General features: G+C 39.6%; 1 protein-coding gene across 1 annotated transcript in view; it reads right to left on the reverse strand.

The window, feature by feature from the left end:
- Positions 1 to 15,660, reverse strand: part of spsb4a (splA/ryanodine receptor domain and SOCS box containing 4a) — a 143,011-nt gene extending 127,351 nt beyond the window's left edge. Inside the window, exon 1 of the mRNA XM_088348476.1 lies at positions 15,463 to 15,660. The gene's annotated coding sequence lies outside the window, so the exon portion shown is untranslated. The remainder of the gene's footprint in view (positions 1 to 15,462) is intronic.
- Between the last annotated feature and the right edge of the window lie 6,119 nt (positions 15,661 to 21,779).

Raw genomic sequence — 21,779 nt, forward strand, 5'->3', positions numbered from 1 at the left:
TGTGAAATTCACGTCCCCTAAGTGTCCCGGCTCCTAGGCTTTGTAGCGTATTATGAACTGACCGATAACAGATAATGGATAATGAATAACGAAGATAGAACAATAACCCTTAAAAACCCCCGTCCTCATCTTTCTCCTTATAACTGCTGCCATCAAGGGCGATTTCCTCATTATCGGAAAGAACCTTTGTCAGACTGACAGTTTGTACGCAAACTAAGAGGATGCCGTTGTCAGGCACTTATTCCACCGGTCTAAATCTTATCTTTTGTACTCGAGTGCCGCTGGTATCAGTTAGAAAAATTACATAAGTTGGCCGCTTCTCTGAATAAGCTGCAGGGCTTAACATTTGGGAAAAAAGTAGCGGCTTATAGTCCGGAATTTACGGTACATTAACAGAGTTGGGACAAAACCTATAAGGTTAACTCCAAAATATAGTCCTTTATCACAAAAAGTCTCAAAGGGCTGTACAGGACAACAACAAAAACTAGTAAAATGAAGCATCAGCTATATAGAATATTTTTGTGGGAACGGGAATACTTTCTGCAAAATATGGAAAAAGTAATTATGTAACTTGGTTTAAATATGCCAAATGCCAAATGTGATCCACAAGCACATTGTAAAGTGCTTTGTGGGGTCTTCATTGACTTGAAAAGCGCTATATAAATGCAGACCATTTACCATTTATCCTCTTTAGAAAATAAATATTCAGTTTTCAATTGGATTATTGGCTCCATGTAAACGTCAATGTCAGGACTAGCTCACTGAAGGGTTTACTCTGAAGACTTAAAAAATGCAAATGCAAATTCACTTCAAGCATCATTTGATCACTGTTGAATAACTTATCAGGTATACACAACAAACCCTCTCTTATCAATGACGTACTATCATATTTCTAATTTCTATTCTGGGACCCGGCGCACTGATGCTGGCTTCCCTGACCGTCTCCTCTCTTTGAGTCAGAGTGGTGTCTAATTGCAGAATCATATCACTCTGGCGTCGCTCTCCCGCTTTTCCCAACATGTGTCCTATGATTAGTCACCTCCATCCCTTGTCGTCTTCCTTGTCTGAAATGAGTCACTCCAGCAAAAGCCTCCTTCCCGCCGATGTTCGTTGGGTCACCAGTCTTTCCTTCCTCCCTTTTTCCTTTCGCTCTGCCCACACTCAACGATACAAGCTGCTCCAATTTGTTTTGGCTCTGCGTCTGATCTCGCATCCCTTCTTCCACTGTCACTCTTTGTTCCCCCCTCCACCACCACTCATTTCTCTTCACTTAAACGCCCCCACCCATCCTCAGCTGTGCCCGTCAACGTGAATCACACTTCTATTCATCACTGTCAGATTTTTTTCCCCCCTCTCATGGCACAATGGCAGAACAAGCATGACTCTAATGACTCATCTGCCAAGTTTGTGCCCATCATTTAATTCTCTGTTAGACAATAACCAACGAAGCAGCTGCAAGCCCCAGCTGCACTATTACCAACTCTCTACTGGGGGGGTGCATGTCTGCATGCGCCGATGCTGTTCAAGCTGATATGTTTAAGGCTTAGTAAGTGTTATCTAATTGGAATTGTGCACGTGTGGTCTTCTGGAGGAGCCTATCTCCATAATTAGGTCAGGCCAGTCACATATGGTGCCCTTTGACAATTCCCCTTTAAGGTGTAAATATTCATGAGAATGAGCACTGTAATCGTTGGCCCATAAAAAGTAGTCGAGTAGGAACAAAGACTCACAAAAACCACAAGCATCTCAGATGACATTGACAGATTTCTAAATTCAAATAATGCTACACAATGCCACGATGATGGAAGCAATGCTACAATTTAATGAGGACTCGTCTCAAGATACAAAATAATAGAAATCTTTCTTCTGATCGTGCAGCTGCAGAGTCAATACAGCTGAAAAATTGGAGCAAACACCAACTGTATACGTCTGTGGGGGTCGGCGCACTAAAAATAAACTCAGTATTTAGCATGTCAGTGAGCTTGAAATTGCGTCGACTCGGTGAATCTACTTACTACAAAGCTCTGTAAGTTAAATTCGAAATGACCCTCAATTCCAGTTCAATTTGAGTTAAAGGGAAAACAGGGAGCAGAAGTGCAAACTAAATTTTAGTCTGACTTTGGCACAAAACGACTAAAGGCATTTAACAAACAAATCATATTTTTCATAAAAAGCACTGCTCAAAATTGGAGAACACATTGATCAAAATTAGAGAACAACAATGACTTTGCAAGGAAACAAATCTGTAGGTTACAATTTGTAAGAAGTGTACATGTCTCTGCTGTGAATGACATCAGCAAATATTGGTAGTGGGGTTTTTTTTTACCATAATTTTGTTGCCAAGGATTTTCTAGAGGTTCTCTATTGGGTTGAGGACTCTGGGCCGCCCATGTCATAATTCTATTCAGATTCAGATATGCTTTATTGTCATTCTAGTACACGTGTATACAGAACGAAATGTCGATACATCTGACCCGCGCAGTTTCCTTGAATGTACAGATATAGATAAAATGTTCTACAGGTATATATGTTTTCACCTTCAAGGAAATTCCTTACACTTTTTGCTGTGTGACATGGAGCATTGTCCTGCATGAAGACTGCAGGCGGATAGGGTGAAAAACACAAGTAAGGAACCATGTGTTGTTGAAGGTTCTGATACAAATTTACATTCTCTCTGCCATGTAGCTGTACAAGAGGTCCAACTCCTGCTGCAGAAAACATGCCCAAACATGACACTTCGTACTCCAACTTTCATTTACTTTTTTTTATTACACACTTTGGGTTTAGACTTTCTCCAATGAGTCACCAAACATAATGCTTCCCAACAGACCTAAATCAAAATAAATTTGCTTCTATTACTAAAGCTCCTGGACCAGTTATCTGTACACACAACATGCTCCTCAGCACAGCTCAGTTTAGCTTTTTGATTTTTATTTTGCTATTGAGAGGTTGGGTCACTGCAGCGTGGGCCTTCAGTCCAAATTCCCTAAAACGGCGAGACACCGTATGGCGATACAGATCCTTACTGTGTTTAGCACCGAATTGGCGAGCAATTCCAGCTGCAGTGTAGAAATGATTACCCATTGACATCCTCTTCGGTGACCTGTCCTCTCTTGCATTTATCTTCCGTAGACGACCAGCCCTCTTGGGTGACTTGAATGAGTTTGTAGTTTTGTAAAGATTCAATAATCTTTAAATCATAGATTAGGAACGATCAACTTGTCTTTCTATGGCTGATAGAGTTTGTTCCTTTCGTTTTCATCAGGACAACCTGATGCAGAGGGTTTAAGTCACTAATAACGGCCCACCATCTAGCAAGGTCAGCAAAACTGGCATTTAGAACGTCAGTTAAGTAGGGGTTGACAAATAATCGAGGTTATTAGCAACATGGGCTAGATTAGCACCTTTATGTGGGAGGATCTTGAGAGTGTTCTCCAACTTTGATCAGTGCATTGTTGGCTAAATACAGGCTTGTGGTTGAAATGCCGTAATGTGCAATAACTGCCCTGCTAACTTAACTATCACTAGTTTTTGTTGTAGGGACTTTTTTTTTTAAATCTTTGTAAGTTAACGGTTGATATGCAAAACAATCAACAGAACAACAGTAATCCTATTAGGTCTTCAAAAAAAGCAAATGGTTATGGACCTTGGGCCCAGTTTGGCTTTTTGCTTTGGTTATCCAGCGACAAGAAAATCTATCACTTGTTACATCATGTTTAAACCAAGCGGGAGACCATAAAACTTGAGAAAATGCCTGGGTTGACTTTTGCCTTTAAAGCCTTAGAAAAGGGCTAATATTAGTTTTAACGTGATGTGAGGAATGTGGGAGTAGGAGCACAGGCAGTCTGGTCTATTTGTGGAAACATACCAAGAAACCAGCACAGATTGGTGTTACAATATCTATGTAAGATGAGATAGAAAAACTCATATGAGCGACTCGAGTGTAACATCCTCCTATTCCCATTTCCAATGTGACATTAGACAGAACAGTATAAATGGAAGATACGGAGACAACATTACCAGCCATCCAATATGAAATGGAAACACCATCACCACAGTGTCAGGAAATCCATGAACATCAAAAGGCAGGTAGTAGCAGTTCCCATTCAGATGAAACACGTACAAAAATGACTCACACCAAAATAAGCAAGAGATTGCCAACTCAGACACTGCCCTCATTTGTATGTAAATGATCACATTTTGCGGGAAACCACAAGGTGATTCACATATCCAGTCCGATCAGGAATCCCAGAAATGAAATAGTGGGACCATCCAGGAGCCAAACAACGTGTAACAAGAGAGAACAGTGAGATTTATATTTAGATGAGAATTCTGCATCTGCAGAGACAAGGAAAATTACCGTAAATCTGCTTCGACCTGTCCTGAATTGAGCAGCGCATTTCACACTCCGAGGACAGAGCATTAACAACCTGGACCCTAAAACACAGAGTTGGCAGCAGCAAACTTTCCCCCTTAGAAGTATACAGCAAAGTGGCTTCTTAAAATACATCAGAGCAAAGCTTCTTACAGCACCCTGGATTGCAAGACAACTTAAGTTGATGTATCATTACATATTCCTTGTTGGCACCCACCCCTCATCGTAGAGAAAATGTACTCTAAATCCACTCATATTCGATTTTGTATAAATCCATGTATTATACACACATTTATATGATTATTACTTAAAGTAAGAACGTCTTGTTCCGGGATACATCTTCTTAGTACTGAGAATCAATGTCCACCCTCCTAAGGAAATATTGATTTTAATAAATTGTCCACACAAGCTTTTTATAGTTTTAGTACCATGGCGGGTCTAAATGGGAAGATGCAAAAAAGAGATTTCTCTATCAGATGACGGAGTTTATACACTTTCAGGGAACAGATCTTTTTTGTACACAAACTAATAAAAGACGCCCTCTCAAAGCAATTCACCAATGGTGAAGGTCTCTGAATTCGGCTCCTCAGATAATAGAATCCCACGTGAGCAAGCACTAAGCAACAAGACAAGAGTAAAGTCCCTATTGACAAATTTCAACTGAGATCCAGGCAACTATGGCAGACCTGTCTCAGTTCAACTGGGACAAAAACACGGGATAATTGTGAAAGGACGTAAGAGGGTAGGGTGGGTAAAGGCGAGAAGACGCAATTCCAGAAAATACCCGACAAGATCATTTTAAAAATGTGAAGTCACACTGGTTATGAGGAACTTTCACAACAGTCCGTTTTCAACTGAACCTCACATTTCCTAAGCAGTGCTCTTATAAAAGGAATACTTGGAAGATGTCCTTTGTGTGAAAGTCACAGGGAGTATTGTCAACTCATATGTGATGGCTGTAACTCGTATATGCTACTTCTTTAATGCTAAATACTCTCTTTGGCACTGATGCAGAGGGAGATGAAAAGAAAAAGACAATAAGAGATCGTAACGAAGTTAGAAACAAAAAGAGAAACAGGGAGAGTGACAAATACAGAAAAAGAGAAATCCTGAAAGAAAAAAAGACAATTTCTTAAATTGGGGAATGAGCAAAGAAACAGAAAAAGAAGAACAAAAAAACAAAAAACAAAGACAGGGAGCGTTCAAGAGACAGAGAAAGCCAGAAAGAGACGTAGAAAGATTGAGACAGAGAGAGTGACAGGGAAAGGTAGAAATGGGGAAAGCCTTAAAGAAGGAGAAACAGAAGGACAAACAAACAGAGGAAGGGAAATGGAGTGACAGAAGGGCAAAGAAGAGAACTTGGGAAAAGGACAAAGAAACAGACAGAAATACAAAGTTGAGACTGATACAGACCAGGGGTCTCAAATTCAATGGAGTAGGGGGTTGTGAATCTAGGATCCGGGTGAGGTTGGTCCAAATGGTGTTTTCCACAAAAACAGCACTGATTAAAAACATTCCGCTGTTCATAAAGAGAAACCGTTTTATATTTGTCCACTAGATGCCGCTGTAATGTGTAGTGTAACTAAAAATGAGTCCAAGAAAGACTACAAACTATGGAGATTGAAAGAAAGCAAAAAGCTCCCTTTTTCTTCCAATTATTAACCAGCTCTTCTCAAAGAAAGACAAAAAGAAGAGAAAACAATTTTTAATGAAAAATAGGGAGGAAGCAATAAGAAACAAAAAAAAGAAAATAGGAATAAAAAGAAAAGTAGGGGGGATCCTGTTGTGCTTTGGATTACTTCTGAAGATTTCTTCATTTTCCTCATGTTGAGGTTTATGGGTTTTCCTTGCCTTCATGTGGTTTGAGATTAGAGGATGTTGTGATGTTAGTCTTTAGTCCCGGTTCAGCCCTTAGAGACATTTTGTGATTGAGGGCTTATACAAACAGGGTAGGGTTACTTCACTTGATTACTTTCAATTACTTTTGGATTACTCCAATACCAAATATGCTAATAAAAGACAAAAGAAACAAAATATGAATAAAATGACTCCATTTTGTGCAGGCTTGGGGAGTAACGGAATACATGGAACGGCAAAAATGATGTTGGCAAGCTGTTTGGATTTATTTTCTTTTTGTTTCTGTCGCATTTTATGTTAGTTTTGCCGGAGATCAAAGAGATCAAAGCCAGGAGAGAAAGCTTACCACGTGTTGTGAGTCATCATTTTATTCATAATTAGTTTCTTTTGTCTTTTATTAGCATATTTGGTATTGGAGTAATCCAAAAGTAATTGAAAGTAATCAATTTAAAGTAACCCTACCCAACCCTGTATACAAATATGAATTGACTTGATTTGACTTCTTTCATTTTCCGTGGTACAACAGAATACGGCGACATCTAGTAGGAAAATAATACACACTGTCCCTTTAACTATCATAGTAAGGCAAGGGCCTCAAATTATCATCATCGGGGGCGGAACTGGCCCCCACGTTGCTGGTTTGAGACCCCTGATATTAAGAGTGAGAGATGGGAGGAGCCAGAAAGAGAGACAGAAAAGCAGACAGACAGACAGGACAGAAAAAGACCCAGAGACTTGCACATTGCCCACATTGTATTTGTCCAGATCCTGAAAATGGTGAAAGAAACATGGCAGGAAACACTGGGCATTCACAGCGACCCGCAGGCTGAACAGTAATGCACCTTTGAGCCACCGGGACCCGGCAACCCATTTCCGCACACGGCTCGAAACACCACCAGGTCGATAATGTTTTTCTTTATCTGCCATTACTACGAACACGTTTGCGTTTGGCAATAAAAACATCAGACAATTAACGGAGCGTTTTACGACTTTTCCGGGAAACCACATACGTTGACATTGTGCGCTTTTCTCATCGCAACATGCATCTGACACAAATTGTGGTGATCATTTGCACCTCAAGCGAGTCTAATTTCAGGGCTCCGCCGGATCTGATCTTTGAGCCTGCTTCCTGAGGCACACAACAAACACAGTGGGGGAGGCGGGAGAAATTAAATCATTAAAAATAACGACGATGGATGGAAAAACAGCTCAAAAGCACCAGCGGGTGGAGAAGAAGTGGACCAAAAGTCAAATATAATTGAACCGAGTGTGTGACTGTGAAAGGCCGCCATTCATTCATGAGCAATTTCCCTGATTGGCCAATAAAGACGTTTTGTTTTTGTAAGGCTTTCCTGGTAATGCTCTCAAAAGTATTAAACTTTAAGACACATTCTGATAATAATGGCAGTAAAGGTGAGCCCCGGGTTACAGTGTCGTCATCTTAAGATGTTTACACATTTCGCTGGGGTATAGAATGTTTTATCAGCAATTTCCCCACCGTATAACATCGACAAATTGTTTTGCCGACCCTAAAAAGATTACAAAATTCATACTTAGTTACATGACTCATTTATCTCGAAGATACCTCTCCGCTATTGGTCAACACCATATCAGATTCTGGTCTGCCATTGTTTGCATCTTGAAGATGCCAATATGCTACCGGCTGAACTCCCTCCCACAATGCTTTGCGGTCTCTTTGTCCTGAAACTCTTATGCTTGGCATACTCCGCTAGTTATTGTGATGTAATACTGGATTGTTTTGTTCTGTATTTATTATTAGCTAGGGGTCAAAGACTAGCAGTGATGCTAAAGGGAGAAGCAAAAAATGGTAACCATGGAAACGACACTTGCACAAATTGTTACCCTTGCTAATGTTTATGGCCTTAACCAATCGACCATTGGGACTATTATTAGGGAGGCGATTAAAGCAACAAAATCTTTTAAAGGAATGAAACAACACTTTCTACACTCAGCTGTACATTGTCTTTTCCTTTTTGTGTTTGTTTGTATATATATATATATATATATATATATGTTTTTAACTTATTGGATCCTTGTTTTAAACTTTGTTTATAAACACTGCACACCGGTGTTGCAAAGAAAGTTTCATTGGAATTTTAGTTTGAGATCAGGTAATTGTGTAATTTTGTAACTGTAATCCTGTGCAGTCCTTTGAGACATTTTTGTGATTAAGGGTTATATAAATAAATTTGACTTGAATTGACTTGACTTATGTTAATGACAATGGACAATCTTGAATCTCTTGAATCCTCATAAATTGTAGTTTTAAAATCAGTTTTAAATTTTAATCCACCGTTTCCACCCTCTTTGCATCAACCCAGTAAATAGAATGTGAATCATTCATTCATTATCTGCTCTGCTTACCCTCAGTAGGATCGCGGGGGTGCTGGAGCCCTTCCCAGCTATCTTCGGGCAGTGGGCAGACACACTCTGAACCGGTTGCCAGCCAGTCGCAGGGCAAGAATGCGAATCAAAAAAAGTAAATAATATTTTCATTTTTTTCCTTCATATGTATATTTTTTAATCATATATAGGGGGGTGAGGGGCTACAAGGCCTTCTTTGCTGCCTTACAAAATATGTGAATCATGTGATGTTAATTATATTTTGTCCCAGACTACTTATTAAATAAATCCAAAGAGTCTGTTAGCTTCCTTTCATAGCTTTCCACCTAGTTCTGCTGCTTCCAGATGTTTCCTTTTATAATTAAGCATTTAAACAACTATAATTAAGCAAACAGTTGTTGTTGGGCTTAAAATCCACCCAGAGGCCTACAGAAAAATTCCTGGAGGCCGTGTCCCATAACATAGTCTTCGGGAAAGCTGTTGGTTTAGCCAATCAGATACAGAGTTGGCGTCTCAGATCCTTCTAGGGGGCCTTGAGAAACGTCACAGGTTTCACAAACTATGAATGCCTAATCCACAAAAACGATGGTGATAGAAGCCGCTGAAACTTGAGGAAACTTAGCTGTACAAGGATATATATTGTGTTTATCTTAAAGCGAAAGGTCAGACAACTCCAAAGCGAGCAAGCGGGAAAATGTTTTGTCCACCACTTTCAGCCTATAGGTAAGATCTTAAGCCTGAGAACAAACCAGACCCGAATTTAGAGCTGTGTCAGCACAAGCTTCTTTCTAAATGACGTTCTTTGTTTTCTTTATTATCCACCCGTCTTTGTCCTTGTTTGTCTCTGTATATACAGTCTTAATTAGTTATATTACACATAATTAGTACTTATTATATATTATTTTATTACGTTCTGCGAGCAGCTCTGTGAACAGTATCTCAAACCACTTCAGCTGCACGATGAGAATATTAAAATGTGAAACTCTGATAAATCAAAGGTTTAAAGTGGTTTCCCCTTCGAAAAGTGTTAAGATTCTTACCCACAGCATTAATCAAATTGAGATTAGGAAGTGTAAAAAGGTGTGCACGGTAAAAAATAAAGGTTTGTTTGCACAAAAGTAGAGACAAGTGATATATTCAAATGAGGCAGGGACAATGGCCGGCTAAAAAGGGGGAGTGCTGGTAAGCAGCTGATCTCCCGTGGTGACTGGCTGGTCTGATTGTGTAGACAGATAAATGACTCCTTGTCACCATTTTAACACTCCTCCTCCATCTTTCAGTCCGCCATCATGACGGGCTATCTGTCAAGTGGTAGACACACACAGGTACACACAAATACACACTTTTACACGTGTGGTAGATTCCCAATCTCCCAATTCTGCTTTCAATCTAATCTCACTCTTAGTATTGTATCAACGTGTTCTGATCTTGTTCCTCTTTTGCACTTGATGGCTATCTGGTCTTCTTCCCTCCTCTGCGCTCATCAGCTCCCTTCACTTACGCGTCCTTGTCACCTTTCTATAGAACGTGGAGGAAATGTCAAGGTAACCGCAGAGGGACCTGAGCACTTATAGAGGTGCAAGGACTGACTCCATCCTTGAAAAGTGCCTAGTGCACAAGATGCAAATCCAGTTGCAAATCAGAAAGTTTGGATTGCAAATCCAGGATGTGCTGATTTGAAGTATAAGGTTAACCTCAAATGACTACAAACCATTATGTACACTTGATTTCCACGCTCAATCCTTTATATAACCACTCGTATTAGGTGAACTTCTGCGAAGTAAGACTATATATGTACCACAACAAATCAGTTTTCTTGCTGGGATTTCTGCGCCCGAGCAATTTCCCTCCGGGATATTTTTATGCCACAAAGCATGGTGGACTTGTATAGAGACAGTGATACATGCAAATATCGGCTTACTTGCTGAAAAGCCTCCAGTGTATTGATTGATTTCTCTGAGACATTTCCATTTTATTTTCTGGCCCCACAGCAAATATTTCACATTTATATACAGGTATAGTGGATGACATTTATGTGTAGTGCAAGTCCACAGTTATATCCATCCAATTGTCTCCATCCTGATATAGTGTAAATCTCTCCTTCTGGAACAACAACCATAGTCTATCTATCTATCTACCTTGGTCATATTCCTCAAGAGGGGTGACCGACAGCAAGACAAACACATACAAGAACAAAGAAAATAAAAGGGGAAAAAAATAGGAAAAAAACACACATTTTTTGGACTATGGCCAACCCAATTGCCCAAACACCCAAACAAGTTAGGCACCTCGGCACCCAAGTTGGTCATGCTTTCGTCCCTCCAGATGAAATGGGACACCAGAAAGCGGCCATGTCACTCGGGTCAGGGTGACACAACACACTCTTTTGTTCAACAGCAGGGCCCGACAGTTTTCACTGGTTTACCCCTGCCGCATCATACGGGTGCCCAGCCCATCCTTAAGAACGCGTCCAAAATCCAACTATCCTTTCACCATACCTCTCCACTCCTTTCTATCACCAACAAGAGCTCTAGCTTCCATTATATTTAGACCTCTTTCCTGCAGTGCACTCATAACACCATCCATCCACGTCAATCGCGGCCTTCCTCTTGGTCTCCTTCCATTGACTTCTACTCTGTAGATCCTCTTAAACATTCGCTCCTCATCCATCCTCTCCATGTGTCCAAACCAACCGAGAACTCTCTTATCAACACGCTTGCTCAGTTCCACGACCATAGTACATAGTTGAATTTGGTGAGTTTCATTTATGTAGTCATCCTTTACCTAATGTCAAAAGTTACATGCTTAAAAAAAATCAATTTCCATTGCTTGTGCTTGCCTCCATGATCGGGCTACTCGCAAGACCAATGCATAAGGGGTTATTGTATTTTTTCTGGGCATGCAAACTCCAAATCAGCACCTAAGAAACAGAAGGCAATTCTGATTGGTTTGAATTCTGAACTTCTTTTAATCTGTGGTCGCCATCCCCTGGCAGCATCTGTCAAGCTTCATAAAATGCGTGTGCGAGTACGTGCATTTCTTAAACGTGCTCCAATAAACTCTTTGATTTTTCCTCTTTCTTTAAGTTTGGATTGCTACTTGAAGGGGAATTTTCTTACTTTCACCATGTTCATGCTACATAAATAATTAGAAGGAAAAAAATACGCTTGGATGAGCATAAAATCACGATGCATACAACCCCCTCCACAGATTCCTCCTACCTAAAGTGTTCAAGCATAAAAGGCTAGTTGAACTGATTTGGGCATTCTGACCACAAACTTACTAGAGAAAATATTCAACGTTAACTCTTTTAAAGACACCTCAAACAAGGAACTCCACCTATGAAAAGTTGCCAAAATTATGTGATTTACGCCAAAATCTCTTACACTCTAAGGATTGGAAAGTCGAACAGCGGTGAGGGAATACTGTACCTGCGATTTTGATTCTAAGTGGCTTCAAAAGTGTCAGCTCTGTACAAAAAGTCCAAAAGTAGTGGTCTTTGCCGCACCAACGAAGTAAAAATATCACAGATGCAATTGAATCATCTAGATCAGGGGTGTCAAACTAATTTTAACCCGGGGGCCACACGAGAGAACAAACATTCTCTCGGGGGCCGAACTAGTAGATTAGAGAGAACGAAAAGAAAAAAAAAAAGGAAATAAGAAAAAGAGAGGGAGAGAAAAGTAGAAAGGGTAGGACAAAGAAGGAGAAAGGGAGAAAGAGAGAGGGAGAGAGAAAAGAAAGAGAGAGAGAGAGAGCATGAGAAAAAAAATAGATAAAAAGAGAAATAGTGAGAGGGAGGGAAAGAGAGAGAATGAAATTCAGAGAGAAATAGAAAGAGAGAAAGAGACAAGGAAAGAAAAGAGAATGAGAGAAAGAGAAAAGGGGAAAGCAATAAAGAGAGAGAGAAAGGGAAGAGAGAGTGAAATAAGGTAAAAATACAGAGACAAAGAGGAACAAAGAAAGAGAAAAAGAGAGACAGAGAGAGTGAAAGAGAGAGAGATAAAGAGTGGAAAGAAGACAGAGAGAGAGAGAGAGAGAGAGAGAAATACAAGTACAGCGTTTGTGAGAGGCACCTGGCTTTGGCAACATCAAGTGGATATATTTCAACCTGCAGCTCGTTTTTCTCTTGCACTTCTCTGAGCGTTGACTCGCGGGCCGGATCTAATCCCTTAGCGGGCCTGATCTGGCCCGCGGGCCGCCCGTTTGACACCCGTGATCTAGATACAGACGCTGCCCTACTTACGAACGGGATTCCGGACCATCGTTCGTAAGTTAATTTTGTTCGTAAGTTGCTTCAGTGCTATGTTGTATGTTTAAGGTTTATATAAGTATGTTTAAGGCTTGTATAAGTAACCTGTATTGTTTTGTACAAAAAATGAACATTTAATAAAATAATATGTTCTAAAAAGATAAATAAAGTGAAGTTTACCTTACTTGTGGAAGATGTGCTTCAAAAGTTTGGCTACTTCCTCCTCCGTGGTAGAAAGTGGCCGAAAAAAAGTGATTCAACCCAATAAGCAGGTTATCGCCTTACATGGCTGCACAGATCACGGCCGCTATTGGGAAATGTGAAGCACAATGTAAAGCGCTTTGGGAAGTCATTGACTTGAAAAGCGCTATATAAATGCAGATCATTTCATTTTCATTTCAATGTGCTTGTTTAACTTAAAATAAGTGGTAAGTGTATTATACAAGTACATATGTATACCCAAACTTTATGTATTTATACAAGAATTTGAACGTTCTTGACTGATACACTGCAAAATAATTTTTACCCCCCGTTGGCAGAAATGCGGATCATTTAAAAAAAAATATTTTTCTCAAATTGAGTAAATTGAGCAAAATAAATAAGTAGATTTAGTTCCATTGGGCATATGACTATTTTAGCAGTCTGTAGGTAACCTTAATTTATTTGTATGTACAGACGTTCCCCTACTTACGAACGAGATACCTTCCGGACGATCATTTGGAAGTTAAAGTTGTTTTGTAAGTTGCTTCAGTGCTATATTTTGACTGGAGTTCATGTTTAAGGTTTGTATAAGTATGTTTAAGTCTTGTATTAGTTACCTGTATTGTTTTGTACTGAAAAATAAACATTTAATAAAACGATATGCTCTATAAAGATACAAAAAGTGAAGTTTAACTTACTTTTGAAATATGGCCTTCAAAAGTTAGGTGACTTCCTCCTCCGTGTTAGAAAGTGGCCAAAAGAAGCGATGCAACCATTTTCTCAACCGTATCAAGCTTTCTTGTTCCGCTTTCATTTCAACAGAAATAGCTCGCCTCTTCTTTACACTTTATACCAACCATATTGAATCAATGCACGAGATATTAAACAATAAAAACGTCAAAGTTCCTGCGGGCTAGCGATACGGGACACGTTGTTATGATTACACACGAACCAGGATGTAGAAGACGGATTTTTTCTTGGGGGTGGATGCTGGGTGAGCTCCCACAGCGCCACGCGGTAGAAAGAAGCACTAAAGCACTGTCCTCTACACTGAAAAAGCTGCACAATACAAAATCTAACCTACAGCAATGTCCAGATATTTTTCGACATCCCCAAAAATGTTCTTCGTATCTACCGTTTTTTGTAAGTCAAATGGTCGTAAGTAGGGGAGCGTCTGTACATGAACGAGTAATCAGAAAAAGAAAAGACTAACCCGAACATTGCAATCGGACAAAGACTTCAGATTTCTGTCAGTGTTTATATGGCTTTAAATTACCCGAATACCAGCAATATTCCAATATATTTCAGACGCTCAAGTAAATTAACACACTGTTGTTTATCCATGACAATTCCCAAAGGACATGCGCATTTAAGTCAAGTCATGTTTATTTGTATACCCCTTAATCACAATGAGTCTCAAAGGGCTGCACAGACCACAGATTATTGCAAACTACAGACTATTATGAAACCATAGATGTTGATCTAACTCGTGCTCTGTAGCGTTTTGGGTTAAACCTCCAAAATACAGCGACCTCTAGGGGGCCAAATATTACAAGGGCTCCTTTAAACCTGGATACCGGAACCACTGGTTGTAACAGATTAAGTTAAAAAAAATAGGTATAATTAAGATTGAATTTCAACGCTGTTTTTGTGTATCCAAGAAAAAATAATAGTTTAAATAGCAAAAGAATAAAAATGAGTTATTTGGCAATATTAGAAGGGGGTGAAGGAATTTTAGGATGATGAATGTGAATGGTCTGCATTTATATTGCGCTTTTCAAGTCAATGAAGACCTCCCAAAGTGCTTTACCATGTGCTTCACACTTTTCCCTTTTTTACACTAACTAACCGGTAGCAGCATCAGCCATGCAATGCCATTACCTGCGATCGGGGGCATTAGGGATTCAGTGTCTTGCCCAAAGACACTTCGATATACAACACGGAGGAGCCGGGAATCGACCTGCGACCTCTTGATCCCAAGACGAGCACTCTACCTCCTGCAGTTCCGTTCGAATTAAAAACAGAACCAACAACCCCTGCGGGATTGTTTATATTTCTATTCTCTTATTTGAACAGGTGGCACCAGGGAGTGGGCGGAAAAACACAGCAGATGCTTGCTTATCATCTCGGGATTCACAAACACTCCAAATGATGAGGGACCCTCAATGGCTAGGCTGCAGTCCCCGGAGTGATAAAACATGTCCCACTTTAGCTCTATTGAACTTTGTCGTTTTCGGACGACACTACAGGTAGCCCGTGAAAAGGGAAAATGGAACAATACGATAGTGAAATAAAAGTACTGAAAGCAGTACCGCTTTTGTAAATCCCTAGTGACTTATAATCAACAATACAAAGCGACTCAACTCTAAACAATACACAGTGGTACTCAAACACGGTCAACACAAACACTCACCGCACGGAAGAAACTCAACGGGTCTGAAAAGACACTTTTCTCGGAGGCAAATGAATTTAAAAAATAAAACGCCGTTTAGGGCCACGATGCTATTCCAGCGGTGATGTGAACAAGCGCATGAGCGCCTTGTTTCTTTGTTGCAGTTCAATGGTAGCTAGAGGAAGCAGAGCAGCCAAACCCCGACGTTGTGTGGCCATTAACGCGGCCGCTCGAGCGCTGATTGGTCGACTCCCGTGGCAGCCCTCACGCCATTGGGTTAGACTTTGATGCTGTGTTTAGGGATCCTTCAGAAAGTCCGCCAAAATTCAAGGGATAGATAGATAGGAAAATAGGTAGATAGATAGATGGATGGACGGATGCATAGCTAGATAGATGGATGGACGAATAGATAGATAGATAGATAGATAGATAGATAGATAGATAGATAGATAGATAGATAGATAGATAGATAGATAGATAGATAGATAGATAGATAGATAGATAGATAGATAGATAGATAGATAGACGGATGCATAGATAGATAGATAGATAGATAGATAGATAGATAGATAGATAGATAGATAGATAGATAGATAGATAGATAGATAAAAGGACGGATGGATAGATGGACGGATGCATAGATAGATAGATAGATAGATAGATAGATAGATAGATAGATAGATAGATAGATAGATAGATAGATAGATAGATAGATAGATAGATAGATAGATAGATAGATAGATAGATAGATAGATAGATAGATAGATAGATAGATAGATAGATAGATAGATAGACGGATGCATAGATAGATGGACGGATGCATAGATAGATAGATCGATAGATAGATAGATAAAAGGACGGATGGATAGATGGACGGATGCATAGATAGATAGATAGATAGATAGATAGATAGATAGATAGATAGATAGATAGATAGATAGATAGATAGATAGATAGATAGATAGATGGACGGATGCATAGATAGATGGACGGATGCATAGATAGATAGATAGATAGATAGATAAAAGGACGGATGGATAGATGGACGGATGCATAGATAAATAGATAGATAGATAGATAGATAGATAGATAGATAGATAGATAGATAGATAGATAGATAGATAAAAAAGCCAATTTAACTTGAATATGTAGTACATTCAAGACCGTTGAGTAAATTTTACTCATAAAATACTCTTAGCTTGATAGTACCAACTCGCAAGAACGCCATGCTAACAGAACTAAGGCTTGTTGAAAATAAGTACAAGGCAGGCAATACCTACAGAACTGTCTCGAAAAATTTGAATATTGTGAAAAGTTATTTTTCTGTAATGGAATTTTCAAAACAAAAAGGGCATACATTCTGAATACTGCACCAATCAAATGAAATACCACAAGCATTGCATTATTGTTTTATTGCTGATTAGTCGAATAGCCTATTTACCGTATATAACTTTTCATCTCTTAAGAAGGAAACATTATAGAACATACTTATCATCCTTATAAATAACGTTTTTACGTGGTCTCTGTAGTTATTAGTAAAGAGTGTACATTTATCTGAAGAAGTTTGAAAGTTACTGGATGGAAAATAAATTATGGAAGCAGCTTCAGCGACAGACTTCTGGCAGTTCTTGTTCCACGGACAGACTGAGATCATTTCTTCCTCATGCCATGAGGCTTTTTAACTCCACCCGGGGGAGTAAAAGCCCATATTAATCCACACCCGCCCATTGCATATTACTGTATTTTATTACGTTGTGTATTTTATGTAGCACTATCCAAATACCCTATATTATCAACACGTTACATTGGGTATTTATGTATTATATTCCTTTTACTTTATTATTGTTTCATTTTCAACACAAAGATACTGCTGGAAGTGTGAATTTCCCTACGGGGATGAATAAAGTACCTATCTATCTATCGATTATTTTTGTGATAAATGACCATATGTTGGCCTGGAGTGAGATGGGCGCCAACAGGATGGTGCGCCTACAACTCTCATGTCTAAGGGATCTAACCAACCAACTCACCGTTAATGTGAGAGCAATACCCATTTTTTTACAACGCCTGTGCAGCAAATGAAACCAAAACCATAAACCATTTGTTATCATGTACAGTGTATCTACAGTGTTTAAATATGTCAAATGAAAGCCCATCCATTTTCTTGCGCTTATCCGGGGTCTGGTCACAATGGCAGCAGTCTCAGCAGGGAATTCCAGACCTCTCTACCCCAAGCCAATTCATCCAGCTCATCCGATAGGATCCCGAGGCGTTCCCAGGCCAGCCTAGAGGTGTAGTCTCTCCAGCGTGTCCTGGGTCGTCAGTGGGGCCTCCTGTCGTGGAACATGCCCATAACACCTCCTAAGGGAGGCATCCTTATCAGATCCCAAGACGAGCGCTCTACCTCCTGAGCTACTGCCGCCCCAGTATCTCAAGACCCCGAGATACTTGAACTCCTCCACTGGGGGCAGGATCACCTCCCCAACCCGCAAGGAGCATGCAACCCTTTTCCAGCTGAGTACCATGGTCTCGGACTAGGAGGAGCTGATCTTCATCCCGGGAAGCAAAAAGCACCACATCATCTGCAAAAAGCAGAGGTGCAATGTTGAGGCCCCCAAACCAGACCCCTTTCCCACTGAAGCTAGTTCTAGAAATACTGTCCATAAAAGTTATGAACAGAATCAAGTCAAGTCAAGTCAAGTCATTTTTATTTGTATAGCCCTTAATTACAAAGAGTCTCAAAGGGCTTCACAGGATTACGCAGACTATTTTTTCAGACTATTATTACAACATCCCCTGATCTGGAACCAACATGAGGGCAAGGAAAAACTCAAAAACCTCAATATGAGGAAAATGACGAAACCTTGAGAAGGGACCGCACATGAGGTATCCCCCCTTCCAGGATTACCAGCCAGCAGAGGATGTTGCAATCGAATATAATACAGAGATATTGTCCACCAAAAGTTTAGGTTATTCATATGCTATAGAGTAGAAGTGAGTTTTAAGCTTAGATTTAAACATTTCCACTGAGGTTGCAGATCGGATCTCAGGGAGAAGGGCATTCCACAGCACCGGTGCCCGGATGGAGAACCCTCTCAAACCAGCGGAACACTTCTTGGCTCTTGGGATAACCAGAAGACCGGCGCTCTCAGAACGAAGGCTTCGGACCGGAACATAGGGGGAAATCAGATCTGAAAGATACGAGGGGGCAATTCCATGTATGATTTTGTATAATACTAAGAGAACCTTGAAATCACATCTTAGGCTAACAGGGAGCCAATGCAGGTTAACCAAAATCGGGGTGATGTGATCGGACTTTTTTGTCTTAGTGTCAAAGGGCAGCCCTGGCAGAGTCCAACTCCCACTGGAAACGAATCCGACTCACACTGCGGACCAGACTCTGGCACCCGGCATACAGGGACCGTACAGCCACGATAAGACTATGTGGTACCCCATACTCCCGAAGCACACTCTACAGGGCTTCCGGGAGAACACGGTCGAATGTCTTCTCGAAGTCCACAAAACACATGGGTTCACGGATGAGCAAACTCACATGCACCCTCGATGACCCTGCAGAGTGTGTAGAACTGGTCCACTGTTCCACAGCCTGGACGAAAACCACATTGCTCCTCTAGATTCCGAGATTCAACTCCCTGACAGACCTTCCTCTCCAGTACCCCTAAAGAGACCTTCCTAGGAAAGCTGAGAAGGGTGATCAAATGAAAGTGTTGATAATTTGAAATTATATTTATTACCATTGTATTAAATAGCAACCATTATGGATTTATAAGATAAATCAAAAAGTATATATTTACAGAACATATATATTCACGTACGGTATTCGTGCAGACATTTTCCAAGAGGTTATAAATTTATGCAGAAAGTAAATCAATAGAATTCTGGCTCCCCTATGCGGTAATCATCGGTGCTACACTTGAAAATGTCCCACTCAAATAATTTCCATCACACGTGCTTATTTTTGAAAACATTTTAATTTTATTTAGTAACAAAAAAATCTTTAACAATCCGTCCACAAACACACAAGGTAAAATGAATTGCAAACACCGAAATGCTGGAAAATTTAAAAGAAACATACAAAGAAAAAGGAAAACAGACAAATCAGCACTCATCCAAGTTGTCACATTTTGGTAGCTGACCTTCAGTATCACCACTACATAAGGACAAAAGGACAAAAGTTTTTAGTGTGGTTAAAAAAAATGAACATAAAAAGAAAATATGCTTTCTTCTTGAAGTAAAATGCAACTAAATATTAGCTACATATAACCGGAAAGAAAATCTATAATAATTCCAAGTAACAGTGCTGACATTTGCCTGCCCCTGTAACAACACTGTAATAAACGTTAAATAGTGTTCAGGAGGAATCATGCATAAATACATTTGGTTTCTTGCATTTTCATCCTCAACAGGGAAAAATGGGCAGTTTGTGCGTTGATCGACGATGCATAAAAAAACAAATAACAAAACACTGGGGGTGAGTGCCTCGCCTATTTTATCATTACCTATGGGGGAAATAGGCAGGAAAAATGAAAAGAATTCCTTTTGATGAACAAGATTTAAATTTTCAGAACTACCTTAAATAATTTAAGGGATTATACAATATTTTGAACAATCAGATTGTATAACACTTCCCAATAGGTGAATTGCTTAGACCTGAACATGATAACAAGAATGTAAACAGCACAGATGATATTACTGAGAACATTAATTATATTGAGGAGGGGAAATCCAATTAAACATTGTTGAAAAAGTAAAATAAAAAAAAATAAAAAATGGATTGGCGTTTCAGCGAGGGGGGAAAAAAAATCAGTCGAACACGATCAAGGTCATTCCAAAGGTTCAATTGCACAAAAGTGACCCTAAAGAACCCAACTCATATCTATAAACAGACAGTGTCCTTATACACACAAAGGGCTCAAACACTGTACAATATATTTGCTATTCGAACAGTAGCACAAAATACGTTTTTTTTTCATATACATTTTGTTGTTTTCCTTTACAATGTACACAACTCGACTGTCCACACCATAAAAATCAAAGCACAAGCCTTCGAAAAAGGCCACCAAAGTGCACGTTAGCTCGGCTGGGAGCTAAAAGAAGGAAGAACTGTTGCCAGGGAGCGAATGTGCATTCGACGTAGAAGTTTCTCCGTGCTCCGAGTCGCTGTTTCGCCAAATTAGTATTTATCATCTGTTGGGAAAGCTTTAGTAGATGCTTATTACAATGGTATTTCAATACTGCAGATGCATAACTGAGCATATGTAATCTTAATCTGGTTGGTAGACACACACATATTACCTTCTCTTGCACAACCATTATATTTTTATTTTAAGGTGGAAGAACAATTTGGTTTTGGCTTTTTAGTTGGTTTTAACAAATCAATCAAATCACATAAGATTTGTCTGGCCTTGAAGATCTCATTTTCCCAGCCAGGCACCGAATATCCCCCCCTAAATTCTAGAAGGAAGTCTAAATCACCCTCATCCTTTACGAGTTCGAAGCACTGGGGCCATTTCAGGTAGGATTTCTATTTCGTGGGTCTCAGCGCTTCGAGGGGAATGCTTGAAGTCGTGTCGAGATTTGGCACTTTCGAACTTGATAAAAAGCCTTGCGTTCCTTACAGAACAAAAACAACTCTCTGACATTGAACCCTGGACACAAATGCATCCCAAAAAAAGAACCCAAATGCCCTGGAAGGCAAACTGGACCTTTCCCTCAAAGTTGTATTTACCTTCTTTTTTCAGTTATTGTTTAAAGAAGCCAAAAACTGGAAGCAAAGGTCAATTTTTACGCCCAGAATAGCTCACTAACTAACAACTTCCTTGGCACCATAAGTGTGTCAAAACAATGATGCACGAGTAACCCAAATTGTGATTGTTTGCTTTATCTGGACTGAAGGATACTTAGCTATAAACCCAATTACCTCAAATAATTCTTCAATTTGTTTCTGAAGTTTAAAAGTATATATATACATTTTTCCTTAAAATTAGCTTAGCTTTGTGTTAAGAATGCTAATCACCTTTGATTGGGCTTGGAGCAACACCCTGATATAGATTACTGGTGGGATAGTCTATCTTTTGCTAAAAAGGCCAATTATTATTATAGCTTACATAGAGCCTTTGTATGCAGAATATGTGACTAGATAGCTAAAGTTTGTTGAAATTCTGCCTTGAGGTAAAATATTATAGATTAGTGGCGAAAAATCAAAAAGGTACTAATAATTCCTCCCGCCGAAAAAAATTCCACCATAACAAATCGTTGAAATACTTTCAAGTTACACTTAAAAACTGTCCATTTAAAATCTAATTCAAAATTTGGAA

This window comes from Urocampus carinirostris, chromosome 1, assembly GCF_059441175.1.
Source record: "Urocampus carinirostris isolate Australia breed hairy pipefish chromosome 1, RoL_Ucar_1.0, whole genome shotgun sequence".
In the NCBI taxonomy this organism is placed as follows: domain Eukaryota; kingdom Metazoa; phylum Chordata; class Actinopteri; order Syngnathiformes; family Syngnathidae; genus Urocampus; species Urocampus carinirostris.